Here is a 13,767-nt window from a genome sequence, read left to right on the forward strand (position 1 = left end):
ATCAAGAGTCACATGTTCTACTGAGCCAGCCAGTCACCCCAAAACCACTTTAAATTGGGGACCAATCAGATCATAAGTCGGGACCTGGACCCAAGGCTTGGGAAAGAAAGTTGACCCCAGAAGGGTCAGCCCACATAGGGCAGCTAGCCACTTTCAGGTGGCTCACAGGTATGAAATGAAAGTCAAGGAGCAGGTTTCAGAATTTTTCCAGTAAGGGTGAAAACAGAGGGTGTGTGTGCAGAGAAAAGTAGAGCCTGGACACTTGCTCCCCTACTGACAGCCAACAGGTAAGAGCTAAGCAAAGGGCAAGAGCCACCCCAGATGTTCTTCCAGAAGTGGGCTATATGTAAGGACAGTCAGGGTCTAGAGGAAAAGGCTGTGTGCCTGGGAGTATGTGTCTCGATCCTGTCTTTGGTAGACATGCTTGATCTGTGGCACATCTAGGGAAGAGGAGGGTTGGGTTCCTTCAACCCAACAGCTCTGAGTTTTTGGGCAATGTCTTCAGACCTTTTGATTCCTCAGCTGCATAGGGGAGCATGGGGTTGAGACCTGGACAGCCAGGCTTGAATGGACGCCAGGGCCATTCCTTCTCATTCCGGATGGGAGTCACAGTGCTTCTTGGGGAAGGTGGCTAAGAAAGCTAAGGAATGCAAATGAATGGCCAAGGGTGTCCTCATTACTCTGTTCCTCTCCTGTCCTCTGCTCTTGGGGAGGTGGCTCCAGGAGCTCTGGAGACAGTCCTGTGCCAGAATCCTTGGAGACCCCAGGTGATGGCACCTCAGCTGCTGATTCCATTTTAGGGTCAGAAGGTCTCCATCAAGCCTGACTCCTTTGCCCTGGTGAAGGTAGTTCTCTTCTGGACTCATGGGACTCTTACTCTGTGTCAGGCCTCTTTGGTACTGTGAAGTCAGGCTCCACCTCTACTCCTGAGTTCAACAGAGGTTCATCACTTGGCCTATCTATAGCTGCGATGGAAGCCTGACACTAGAGCTCTCGCTAGTCTTTGGCTTGGCCCTCAGGTGCCACTAGAGGCTTCCAAAGCACTGGGCCCACACAGGCCAAAGTTGCTTATGCACTAAGGGTAAGGTAAATGTGGCCAAATGCCCCCAAAACCCTGGCCAGGACTCCTTCAGAGAGAATTGCTCTAGACTGGCACAGACATGGCTGCTTCAAGGTTTTGAAGCTTGGCTTCTCATAAAAGGCCAACCAAGAAGCCACGCTCTGTGATTTTGCTTCTGCCTGTCTCTGGAGCTTCCAAGGCCTCACCTGATCTTGGGCTTCACTTTCCCCAGGGCCTACTGGGGCATTTGACATCCTGGGGACCCACTTCCGTGGCCTACACTTCACTCTTGTCACTCCTCCTCAGGAGCAACGTGACTGTGAGCTCTAACTCTCTATTTATTATCAGTAGCAGTATGGCACCAGAAATGCCAGACTATTCTTCCATGCAAATTGCTCTCACTCTACCCTTAGCTAACAAGGAAAACAAACAAACAAACAAAAACAACAACAACAACAAATGCCACCTGGGTCCATTCTGGCTAACACAAGAAGTCACCATCATGGTGACTTTGGGCTGGTGAATGTTTGCCTCAAAGTCTGGTGCTCCACCACATAGGACCTGACCTCTGTAGTATTCACGTAGACTGCCTTCATGAAACAAAAAAAAAAAACATACAGTGACACTCCATTGAGACACCACAGTGACCGTCAAGAATACATTTGTGGATAGTTCATTGCCTGTCTAGGGTTTTCTAAGGCCTCAAGAAACATGATGAGTGTAAGCACAGTATTCTGGCCACCACCAAACAATGGGGAGCAGGGCACTATCACAACAGAAATTATAAGAAGTCACTGGAAGGCCAGTCTGACCAAGAGGATTCAAGCAGGCAGACACAAAGGTCTGTGATGAACAATGGAAACCAATACGAAAATCGAAAGGTCTGACAAGCCTACAAGAAGACTGTAGGACCCAAAACATATACTTCTATTCTCATGGAGCTCTCAAGGTTCAAAAATAGACAGGGACCGAAAGAGTTCATCTGGAGGTCAGAAAGGAGCCGCAACATAGGTAACCAGCCAACTACATGACTATGCCAAACTAAACCTCTAGACCCATAGAAGAGGAAATTCAAGAATGGGAAACATCCACATGTGCAAATGTATCTAAGTATCTAATGGTTTTACAGGTCCTGCCTCCATGCTGCCCAAAAGGGAGCCATGCTGCGAGTGCCCATGACAACCTTTAAAATGGTTGTAGCATATCCAAGAGTGAGGATTCCAGAGAGGTCTATACCCCCCAGGCCTTTCATGCTCTTACTCCTATGGAAAGGGGAATGTGCCAAAAACACAGAGAGAAAAGGGGAATGCCCCCGGTCAAAAGTCTTTCCTCCATTCCCATTACTACAGCCACTCTAGTACTGCCGTCTAGAAGTAGGAGAAACAAGGGTCTCAACCCTTGAATTTCTGGGATTGGCTTATAGGGCAATAAGGCTTCTTCCTCAGTCTGATAAAATGACTAAAACCACAGGGGGAGCCCAGGAAAAACTACCTACCTTCAGGCAGATGAGGGAAGGCAAGAAGTCCAAATTTATGTCCAATCTGAGAACACAACGTGAAATCCAATCACTCCTGCAGAAACAGCCAACACGGAATAATGAAAACACCAGCGGAATCAGGTTGATGGCAGTACTGCACTACATATGTCCAAGAACCCTTACCCAGATCACTTCACTTATCTCACTGCTAAAAACAAACAAACAAACAAACAAACAAACAAACAAAGGGCAGGCATTGTCAACCCTACTTCCAATATGGCCATGCAGACATATCAGTAACTATACAGGAGCAGCTCCCCTTTCTGAGGCTCCAGCAAGCACAGCGTCGTCCCCACTGACAACGCGTGGCCAGATTTTCAACTTAGTTGCCTGTCCCTAAATACAAAGGCTAGCGGTCCGGGTAGGCCAAGAACGTCCACCGCCCCTCCCGAGGCGGCCTGTGCCCGCACATTCTCTCCTGGCACCCCCACACGAACCCTTGGCCGGCCTCAAGTCCAAAAGGGTCATTCCGGGCACTTTGGGCTGCCGGGACATCCAAGCAGGCTCCCGGACAGTTAGTTGCCCCTCCAGTCCGGCTGGAAACCCAGCATCTCCATTCTCCACCGGCTGCCACCCTCCCGAAGGATTTCGTTCTGACCACAAACAAAGGCCCCGAGGACCCTCAAAGCGCAAGCAGGAGCCACGCAAGGCCAGGAAAGAGACAGAGACACGCAGAGAGACACAGGGAGGGAGGAACGACCCGCACGGGGAAGGAAGGGTCCGGTCCCAAGAGACGCGACCCGCCCCGACCCATCGTCGGGGACGGGGCCGCACCAAGGGAGGCTCACCCAGGTGCCCCCCAACCCGGGTGTTTGCTGTCAGGTCACCAAACAGAGTCCCCGGCACGGGCCCCCACGGCGCCCATCTCGGGAACCCTGACCGAGGGGGAGGGTGTGCGTGTGCGCCCGGGACCGCTCCGCCCACAAGGACCCCACCCACCACAGTCACCCCATCGAGGCCCACCTTTCCCCACTGGGTATCAACGGTAGCCCAGCGAAGCCCAGCGCAGCCCTGCTCCTCGGCCTCGGGGCCCGCGTGACCCAGTTCCCGTCCTCTGGGTAGGCACCCGAGAGCGCACGCAGGGCGCTCTGCGGTTCCGTGGACCCAACGTCTGCGGGTGCACCTGCTGGACCCGGGGCCCAAAGGACACCCGCCGGGACTCTCGGGCAAGGGGCGGGGGAACAAGGAGATCTCCAGGATGTCAACACCGTGCCCCTGGGGTTTGGCCAAAAAGGAGGTGAGGGGGCACAGCTTCTCGCTCCCCACCGCCAACCTCCACCCCCACCCCCACCCCCACCCCGCGCCCAAAGAGCCTTGCTGAAGTTGACCTGTGGGAGGAGAAGGGGACACAGGCTGCCTTCGGCCCTCGGTGGGTGTTGGCCGGAGTTGGGGGGGGGAGGGGAGGCGGGGGGGGGGAGGGAGGAACGGGGACGTGGGACCCGGACGCGTGTGGATGCTTGGGGACTCCCGGGGCTGGATGTGGCTACGTGTGGAGGGGAAGGCACGACCCAGCCCGCACCTTCTTCCACACGTGGGCTATTGGCACGGCCGGGGTCTCCACGTAAGGGCGGGCACTGTGATCCACAGCGTGAGCCTCCACCGCGGCCTAGGCGGACGGTTGCCTGAGTGGGCATCTGGGCCTAGGGGCCCGGGCCTTGCTGCCGAGGGGACCAGGCTCGGCTGCACGGAGCCACCACACAAACGGAGCGGTTGCCACAAAGTGGCCCAGACGAGGGCGCCGCCATGTTGGAGCCAGAGTGGACAGGGCCCGGCCTTTTTTCTTCCGCAAAGGGCGGAGGGAGAGGACCTGGGGGAAGGGCGCGTGGGCATTCGTGGTGCAACACTGCCATCAAGCGAAAGTCGTTGGCCATCCCGTGAGCCCCGCGCTGTGGCTTCCCTGTGAGTGAAGTCCCAGGCGGGAGACGAGATGGGTCCTCCCTCCAACCGCCCCCCCCCCCACCCACTCCCAGGCGCAGAGTTCCGGCGGGGGACCCGGGAGGCTCCAGAGACGGGTGGCGCGACAGAGCGCCAGAACCGGCTCCCCTGCGGGTCGGGCACGGGAAGCCAGGGCCAGGGACCCTGGTGGCCGCCATGTCTGGGCGGGACTGGAGGAGTCCTGGAAGCCGCCCCGAAGCGGCCAGGAGCACCCCGGGCCGGCCGGGGCAAGGGGCGCTGGGCCCTTGGCCCGTGAGCCCTTGGCCGCGTGTCCCTTCCGTTGGGAGCAAGAGCAGGATCGGCCCCGGCGGGGCCGGGGTGGGGAGGGCAGGTGGGGGCTAGAAGCCCTGCACGAGACAGGCACGGCACGGGCACTGGGAGGGCTGCTGCCACTTGGCCTTGGGGGAGGAGGCGACACCCTGATGTCCCTGTGCCCCACCGTGAGGCTCAGGTGTGGGGCTCCGCCTAGCCGGTGTCCAGGGACCTCGAGCTGGTCTTGGGGGGTGGGGGGTGGGGGGCGAGGAACGTGCAGGTGGCTCCCGCGGGGTGTGGGGAGGAACGGAGTCCAGAAGCCAGGGCTAGCCAAAGTAGAAGTGGCGGCAGCCCCCCTCCTCCTTCGCTCCGCTGCTGCACCCCTCCCCCCCCCAACGACCCGCCACGGCCCCCCAAACCCTGGCCCCCCAAGCCCAGGAAGCGGCCGCCCGACACACACACACACACACACACACACACACACACACACACACGGGGCAGCTGCGGTGCGAACGCCCGGGGATAACACGGTCTCCGGCGGGGCCGCGCACCACCGATCTCGATCTGGCACTCAACTGTCTGTCCAAGTGTCTCTCTGGGGAGTGGTCTACTCCCTACCCCACCCCCCACCCGCCCCCCGCCAGGCATCTGCATTGACACGGGTCACTCTCTGGGCCACCTGGTTCCAACGTCCCATGAGAGTGTTGAGGGCAATGGCAAGGAGTGGCCTTTGTGTCTGCGTCCGGATGCCACGCTTGCTTCGCAGCCGGTCACCAAAGGACCAGGGTGGAGAGCCTGCCAAAAGGACCGGGCACCTTTGGACCGCGGGCCCCTTCTGTCCCGCCCGGGACTCCCCACTTCACTCCCACGCCTCTCCTCCAGAGGAAGCCTGGATGGCCAACGAGTTCCGCTTGATGGCAGTATTGCACCACCAATGTCCACGCGCCCTTCCCCCAGGTCCTCTCCCTCCGCCCTTTGCCGAGGAAAAAAGGCCGGGCCCTGTCCACCCCGGGCTCCAACATGGCGGCTCTCAGGTCTCTGCCACCTGGGGGAGCACTCCGGCTCCTGAGGCTCCGGGGAGCGGAGCCTTGTCCCCTCTGGCTCCATGTAGCCCGCTTTCAGACCCAAAAGCAAACGCGAGGCCGGCGCATCGAGGCTCCCCGAGGCTCCCGGCGCTGGCCCTGACCCTTTCCGGGGCGCCACTGCGACCCCTGGAGGCCTGCAGGAGGAGACCTCAGGAGACCCACTGGTCGTGGACCCAGCGCCCGGGCCACCCCTATCCAGCCAGTCGGTGCCCGACGGGGGCACACGCTCACCCGGGCATCCTCGGTCAGGACTCCCCGACGGGCCAGCCTGACGTGACCCCGGAGCCTCTAGCAGCCAGACGCCAAGGTCTGCGCCGGCCCCCGGGCAGGAGCCGTGCTGTCAACGCTGGCGTCCGCTTCCCGCGGCCAGAGGACGGACGGGTCCGAGGACCTGGCCCTTCACCCCCGGGGCACCCCCGCGGTTCAGGCGCGGACGGTGGCACCCACGGGTCACTGGGGAGGGCGGCCTGGAGCCGCACCACTGACGCCAAAGCGGCCTCACGCTTGCCCCAGGCTCCATCCCTGGACAGCTCCCACGGGAGCCCAGGCCAGGCATGGGCAGCACCCAGGTGTGCCCACGCTCTCCAGGACCCGTGCCTTTTCTGGCACGGCGGTAACAAGGCCAACGCACAGGGCCGGTGGTCTTCTCTCCCGTTCATCGGTCCATAACCTAGGACCAACACCTGACCGCAGACCTCTCAAGGGCACCCTGACAACCCGCCTCTCGTGCCTGGGGCACATTCCAACCAGGTAGAACCACACACACTCCCTCCCTCCCTCGCTTGCTCATACACACACACACACACACACCCTCAACTCACACCACAAGCAGGCTTGGACACATCTCCCCCAGACAGACGCGCGCGCGCGCGCGCGCACACACACACACACACACACACACACAAACACACACGCAGACTGACACGCCCACACCGTCCCGCAGTAAAAGGGGAGTTCGGCACAGTTGGACGTCGTGCTTTTCGCCCTCAGGAGGTGGCCCACACACCCCGCAGCAAGAGCTCATAAAGGTGTACGGCGGATGTCTGTTTCTACCCCGGTCCGTGTGCCCAAGGGCATAAAGGGACTCCTGACAACCGCACGGACCCAGGTCACTTGCTCTCCTCCGGCGAGACACTTGTCCATCCTCAACCCTCGGGGAACGTTTTCGCTTTCTGCCCTGCAGACGGGAGCCGCCTGTTCTCCCAAGCCTGTGGCCCAGCACCTCGTTCTTCCTAGGCCAGCCAGTGGATGTAAGATTCCATCCCACCTGTGGAAAGCGGCCAGCCTCCTTCCCGCTCCCCCCACCGCGCCATATTCGTCTCCACGTCCCCAGAGTCCTTCCGGTCCCTTCCCGCGCGTCAGTTCTACCAACCCTGGCCGAACGACACCCGGTTGGACACAGACCCTGCTCGCTGGGGAGACTCATGCCCCCGAGGGCGAGGGCGAGGGCGAGGGCGAGGGCTGGGGCCTGGGGCCTGGGGCCTGGGGCTGGTGGGAGGGGAGAAAGAACACGCACCAGAGGGGCTCTGTTCTTTGACCTTGGAGCCAAGCGTTCCCGCAAAGGGACGCGTCGTCCCCAAGACAGCCCGGCACTGGCACTGGCGAGTCCGTGGTGCGATCGCACCGTCCAGGCACGCGGGCACGGACACGGGCCCACGCGAAGGGACCTACAGCGGCAGCGGCGGCGGCGGCGGCGGCGGGCGGTCCGGGAAGGCCACGAACGTCCACCGCCCCTCCCGAGGCGGCCTGTGCCCGCACATTCTCTCCTGGCACCCCCACACGAACCCTTGGCCGGCCTCAAGTCCAAAAGGGTCATTCCGGGCACTTTGGGCTGCCGGGACATCCAAGCAGGCTCCCGGACAGTTAGTTGCCCCTCCAGTCCGGCTGGAAACCCAGCATCTCCATTCTCCACCGGCTGCCACCCTCCCGAGGGATTTCGTTCTGACCACAAACAAAGGCCCCGAGGACCCTCAAAGCGCAAGCAGGAGCCACGCAAGGCCAGGAAAGAGACAGAGACACGCAGAGAGACACAGGGAGGGAGGAACGACCCGCACGGGGAAGGAAGGGTCCGGTCCCAAGAGACGCGACCCGCCCCGACCCATCGTCGGGGACGGGGCCGCACCAAGGGAGGCTCACCCAGGTGCCCCCCAACCCGGGTGTTTGCTGTCAGGTCACCAAACAGAGTCCCCGGCACGGGCCCCCACGGCGCCCATCTCGGGAACCCTGACCGAGGGGGAGGGTGTGCGTGTGCGCCCGGGACCGCTCCGCCCACAAGGACCCCACCCACCACAGTCACCCCATCGAGGCCCACCTTTCCCCACTGGGTATCAACGGTAGCCCAGCGAAGCCCAGCGCAGCCCTGCTCCTCGGCCTCGGGGCCCGCGTGACCCAGTTCCCGTCCTCTGGGTAGGCACCCGAGAGCGCACGCAGGGCGCTCTGCGGTTCCGTGGACCCAACGTCTGCGGGTGCACCTGCTGGACCCGGGGCCCAAAGGACACCCGCCGGGACTCTCGGGCAAGGGGCGGGGGAACAAGGAGATCTCCAGGATGTCAACACCGTGCCCCTGGGGTTTGGCCAAAAAGGAGGTGAGGGGGCACAGCTTCTCGCTCCCCACCGCCAACCTCCACCCCCACCCCCACCCCCACCCCGCGCCCAAAGAGCCTTGCTGAAGTTGACCTGTGGGAGGAGAAGGGGACACAGGCTGCCTTCGGCCCTCGGTGGGTGTTGGCCGGAGTTGGGGGGGGGAGGGGAGGCGGGGGGGAGGAGGGAGGAACGGGGACGTGGGACCCGGACGCGTGTGGATGCTTGGGGACTCCCGGGGCTGGATGTGGCTACGTGTGGAGGGGAAGGCACGACCCAGCCCGCACCTTCTTCCACACGTGGGCTATTGGCACGGCCGGGGTCTCCACGTAAGGGCGGGCACTGTGATCCACAGCGTGAGCCTCCACCGCGGCCTAGGCGGACGGTTGCCTGAGTGGGCATCTGGGCCTAGGGGCCCGGGCCTTGCTGCCGAGGGGACCAGGCTCGGCTGCACGGAGCCACCACACAAACGGAGCGGTTGCCACAAAGTGGCCCAGACGAGGGCGCCGCCATGTTGGAGCCAGAGTGGACAGGGCCCGGCCTTTTTTCTTCCGCAAAGGGCGGAGGGAGAGGACCTGGGGGAAGGGCGCGTGGGCATTCGTGGTGCAACACTGCCATCAAGCGAAAGTCGTTGGCCATCCCGTGAGCCCCGCGCTGTGGCTTCCCTGTGAGTGAAGTCCCAGGCGGGAGACGAGATGGGTCCTCCCTCCAACCGCCCCCCCCCCCCCCCCCCTCCCAGGCGCAGAGTTCCGGCGGGGGACCCGGGAGGCTCCAGAGACGGGTGGCGCGACAGAGCGCCAGAACCGGCTCCCCTGCGGGTCGGGCACGGGAAGCCAGGGCCAGGGACCCTGGTGGCCGCCATGTCTGGGCGGGACTGGAGGAGTCCTGGAAGCCGCCCCGAAGCGGCCAGGAGCACCCCGGGCCGGCCGGGGCAAGGGGCGCTGGGCCCTTGGCCCGTGAGCCCTTGGCCGCGTGTCCCTTCCGTTGGGAGCAAGAGCAGGATCGGCCCCGGCGGGGCCGGGGTGGGGAGGGCAGGTGGGGGCTAGAAGCCCTGCACGAGACAGGCACGGCACGGGCACTGGGAGGGCTGCTGCCACTTGGCCTTGGGGGAGGAGGCGACACCCTGATGTCCCTGTGCCCCACCGTGAGGCTCAGGTGTGGGGCTCCGCCTAGCCGGTGTCCAGGGACCTCGAGCTGGTCTTGGGGGGTGGGGGGTGGGGGGCGAGGAACGTGCAGGTGGCTCCCGCGGGGTGTGGGGAGGAACGGAGTCCAGAAGCCAGGGCTAGCCAAAGTAGAAGTGGCGGCAGCCCCCCTCCTCCTTCGCTCCGCTGCTGCACCCCTCCCCCCCCCAACGACCCGCCACGGCCCCCCAAACCCTGGCCCCCCAAGCCCAGGAAGCGGCCGCCCGACACACACACACACACACACACACACACACACACACACACACACACGGGGCAGCTGCGGTGCGAACGCCCGGGGATAACACGGTCTCCGGCGGGGCCGCGCACCACCGATCTCGATCTGGCACTCAACTGTCTGTCCAAGTGTCTCTCTGGGGAGTGGTCTACTCCCTACCCCACCCCCCACCCGCCCCCCGCCAGGCATCTGCATTGACACGGGTCACTCTCTGGGCCACCTGGTTCCAACGTCCCATGAGAGTGTTGAGGGCAATGGCAAGGAGTGGCCTTTGTGTCTGCGTCCGGATGCCACGCTTGCTTCGCAGCCGGTCACCAAAGGACCAGGGTGGAGAGCCTGCCAAAAGGACCGGGCACCTTTGGACCGCGGGCCCCTTCTGTCCCGCCCGGGACTCCCCACTTCACTCCCACGCCTCTCCTCCAGAGGAAGCCTGGATGGCCAACGAGTTCCGCTTGATGGCAGTATTGCACCACCAATGTCCACGCGCCCTTCCCCCAGGTCCTCTCCCTCCGCCCTTTGCCGAGGAAAAAAGGCCGGGCCCTGTCCACCCCGGGCTCCAACATGGCGGCTCTCAGGTCTCTGCCACCTGGGGGAGCACTCCGGCTCCTGAGGCTCCGGGGAGCGGAGCCTTGTCCCCTCTGGCTCCATGTAGCCCGCTTTCAGACCCAAAAGCAAACGCGAGGCCGGCGCATCGAGGCTCCCCGAGGCTCCCGGCGCTGGCCCTGACCCTTTCCGGGGCGCCACTGCGACCCCTGGAGGCCTGCAGGAGGAGACCTCAGGAGACCCACTGGTCGTGGACCCAGCGCCCGGGCCACCCCTATCCAGCCAGTCGGTGCCCGACGGGGGCACACGCTCACCCGGGCATCCTCGGTCAGGACTCCCCGACGGGCCAGCCTGACGTGACCCCGGAGCCTCTAGCAGCCAGACGCCAAGGTCTGCGCCGGCCCCCGGGCAGGAGCCGTGCTGTCAACGCTGGCGTCCGCTTCCCGCGGCCAGAGGACGGACGGGTCCGAGGACCTGGCCCTTCACCCCCGGGGCACCCCCGCGGTTCAGGCGCGGACGGTGGCACCCACGGGTCACTGGGGAGGGCGGCCTGGAGCCGCACCACTGACGCCAAAGCGGCCTCACGCTTGCCCCAGGCTCCATCCCTGGACAGCTCCCACGGGAGCCCAGGCCAGGCATGGGCAGCACCCAGGTGTGCCCACGCTCTCCAGGACCCGTGCCTTTTCTGGCACGGCGGTAACAAGGCCAACGCACAGGGCCGGTGGTCTTCTCTCCCGTTCATCGGTCCATAACCTAGGACCAACACCTGACCGCAGACCTCTCAAGGGCACCCTGACAACCCGCCTCTCGTGCCTGGGGCACATTCCAACCAGGAAGAACCACACACACTCCCTCCCTCCCTCGCTTGCTCACACACACACACACACACACCCTCAACTCACACCACAAGCAGGCTTGGACACATCTCCCCCAGACAGACGCGCGCGCGCGCGCGCGCACACACACACACACACACACACACAAACACACACGCAGACTGACACGCCCACACCGTCCCGCAGTAAAAGGGGAGTTCGGCACAGTTGGACGTCGTGCTTTTCGCCCTCAGGAGGTGGCCCACACACCCCGCAGCAAGAGCTCATAAAGGTGTACGGCGGATGTCTGTTTCTACCCCGGTCCGTGTGCCCAAGGGCATAAAGGGACTCCTGACAACCGCACGGACCCAGGTCACTTGCTCTCCTCCGGCGAGACACTTGTCCATCCTCAACCCTCGGGGAACGTTTTCGCTTTCTGCCCTGCAGACGGGAGCCGCCTGTTCTCCCAAGCCTGTGGCCCAGCACCTCGTTCTTCCTAGGCCAGCCAGTGGATGTAAGATTCCATCCCACCTGTGGAAAGCGGCCAGCCTCCTTCCCGCTCCCCCCACCGCGCCATATTCGTCTCCACGTCCCCAGAGTCCTTCCGGTCCCTTCCCGCGCGTCAGTTCTACCAACCCTGGCCGAACGACACCCGGTTGGACACAGACCCTGCTCGCTGGGGAGACTCATGCCCCCGAGGGCGAGGGCGAGGGCGAGGGCGAGGGCTGGGGCCTGGGGCCTGGGGCCTGGGGCTGGTGGGAGGGGAGAAAGAACACGCACCAGAGGGGCTCTGTTCTTTGACCTTGGAGCCAAGCGTTCCCGCAAAGGGACGCGTCGTCCCCAAGACAGCCCGGCACTGGCACTGGCGAGTCCGTGGTGCGATCGCACCGTCCAGGCACGCGGGCACGGACACGGGCCCACGCGAAGGGACCTACAGCGGCAGCGGCGGCGGCGGCGGCGGCGGGCGGTCCGGGAAGGCCACGAACGTCCACCGCCCCTCCCGAGGCGGCCTGTGCCCGCACATTCTCTCCTGGCACCCCCACACGAACCCTTGGCCGGCCTCAAGTCCAAAAGGGTCATTCCGGGCACTTTGGGCTGCCGGGACATCCAAGCAGGCTCCCGGACAGTTAGTTGCCCCTCCAGTCCGGCTGGAAACCCAGCATCTCCATTCTCCACCGGCTGCCACCCTCCCGAGGGATTTCGTTCTGACCACAAACAAAGGCCCCGAGGACCCTCAAAGCGCAAGCAGGAGCCACGCAAGGCCAGGAAAGAGACAGAGACACGCAGAGAGACACAGGGAGGGAGGAACGACCCGCACGGGGAAGGAAGGGTCCGGTCCCAAGAGACGCGACCCGCCCCGACCCATCGTCGGGGACGGGGCCGCACCAAGGGAGGCTCACCCAGGTGCCCCCCAACCCGGGTGTTTGCTGTCAGGTCACCAAACAGAGTCCCCGGCACGGGCCCCCACGGCGCCCATCTCGGGAACCCTGACCGAGGGGGAGGGTGTGCGTGTGCGCCCGGGACCGCTCCGCCCACAAGGACCCCACCCACCACAGTCACCCCATCGAGGCCCACCTTTCCCCACTGGGTATCAACGGTAGCCCAGCGAAGCCCAGCGCAGCCCTGCTCCTCGGCCTCGGGGCCCGCGTGACCCAGTTCCCGTCCTCTGGGTAGGCACCCGAGAGCGCACGCAGGGCGCTCTGCGGTTCCGTGGACCCAACGTCTGCGGGTGCACCTGCTGGACCCGGGGCCCAAAGGACACCCGCCGGGACTCTCGGGCAAGGGGCGGGGGAACAAGGAGATCTCCAGGATGTCAACACCGTGCCCCTGGGGTTTGGCCAAAAAGGAGGTGAGGGGGCACAGCTTCTCGCTCCCCACCGCCAACCTCCACCCCCACCCCCACCCCCACCCCGCGCCCAAAGAGCCTTGCTGAAGTTGACCTGTGGGAGGAGAAGGGGACACAGGCTGCCTTCGGCCCTCGGTGGGTGTTGGCCGGAGTTGGGGGGGGGAGGGGAGGCGGGGGGGAGGAGGGAGGAACGGGGACGTGGGACCCGGACGCGTGTGGATGCTTGGGGACTCCCGGGGCTGGATGTGGCTACGTGTGGAGGGGAAGGCACGACCCAGCCCGCACCTTCTTCCACACGTGGGCTATTGGCACGGCCGGGGTCTCCACGTAAGGGCGGGCACTGTGATCCACAGCGTGAGCCTCCACCGCGGCCTAGGCGGACGGTTGCCTGAGTGGGCATCTGGGCCTAGGGGCCCGGGCCTTGCTGCCGAGGGGACCAGGCTCGGCTGCACGGAGCCACCACACAAACGGAGCGGTTGCCACAAAGTGGCCCAGACGAGGGCGCCGCCATGTTGGAGCCAGAGTGGACAGGGCCCGGCCTTTTTTCTTCCGCAAAGGGCGGAGGGAGAGGACCTGGGGGAAGGGCGCGTGGGCATTCGTGGTGCAACACTGCCATCAAGCGAAAGTCGTTGGCCATCCCGTGAGCCCCGCGCTGTGGCTTCCCTGTGAGTGAAGTCCCAGCGGACGAGATGTGT

The sequence above is a fragment of the Lynx canadensis genome, chromosome X (assembly GCF_007474595.2).
Source record: "Lynx canadensis isolate LIC74 chromosome X, mLynCan4.pri.v2, whole genome shotgun sequence".
NCBI classification, from domain to species: domain Eukaryota; kingdom Metazoa; phylum Chordata; class Mammalia; order Carnivora; family Felidae; genus Lynx; species Lynx canadensis.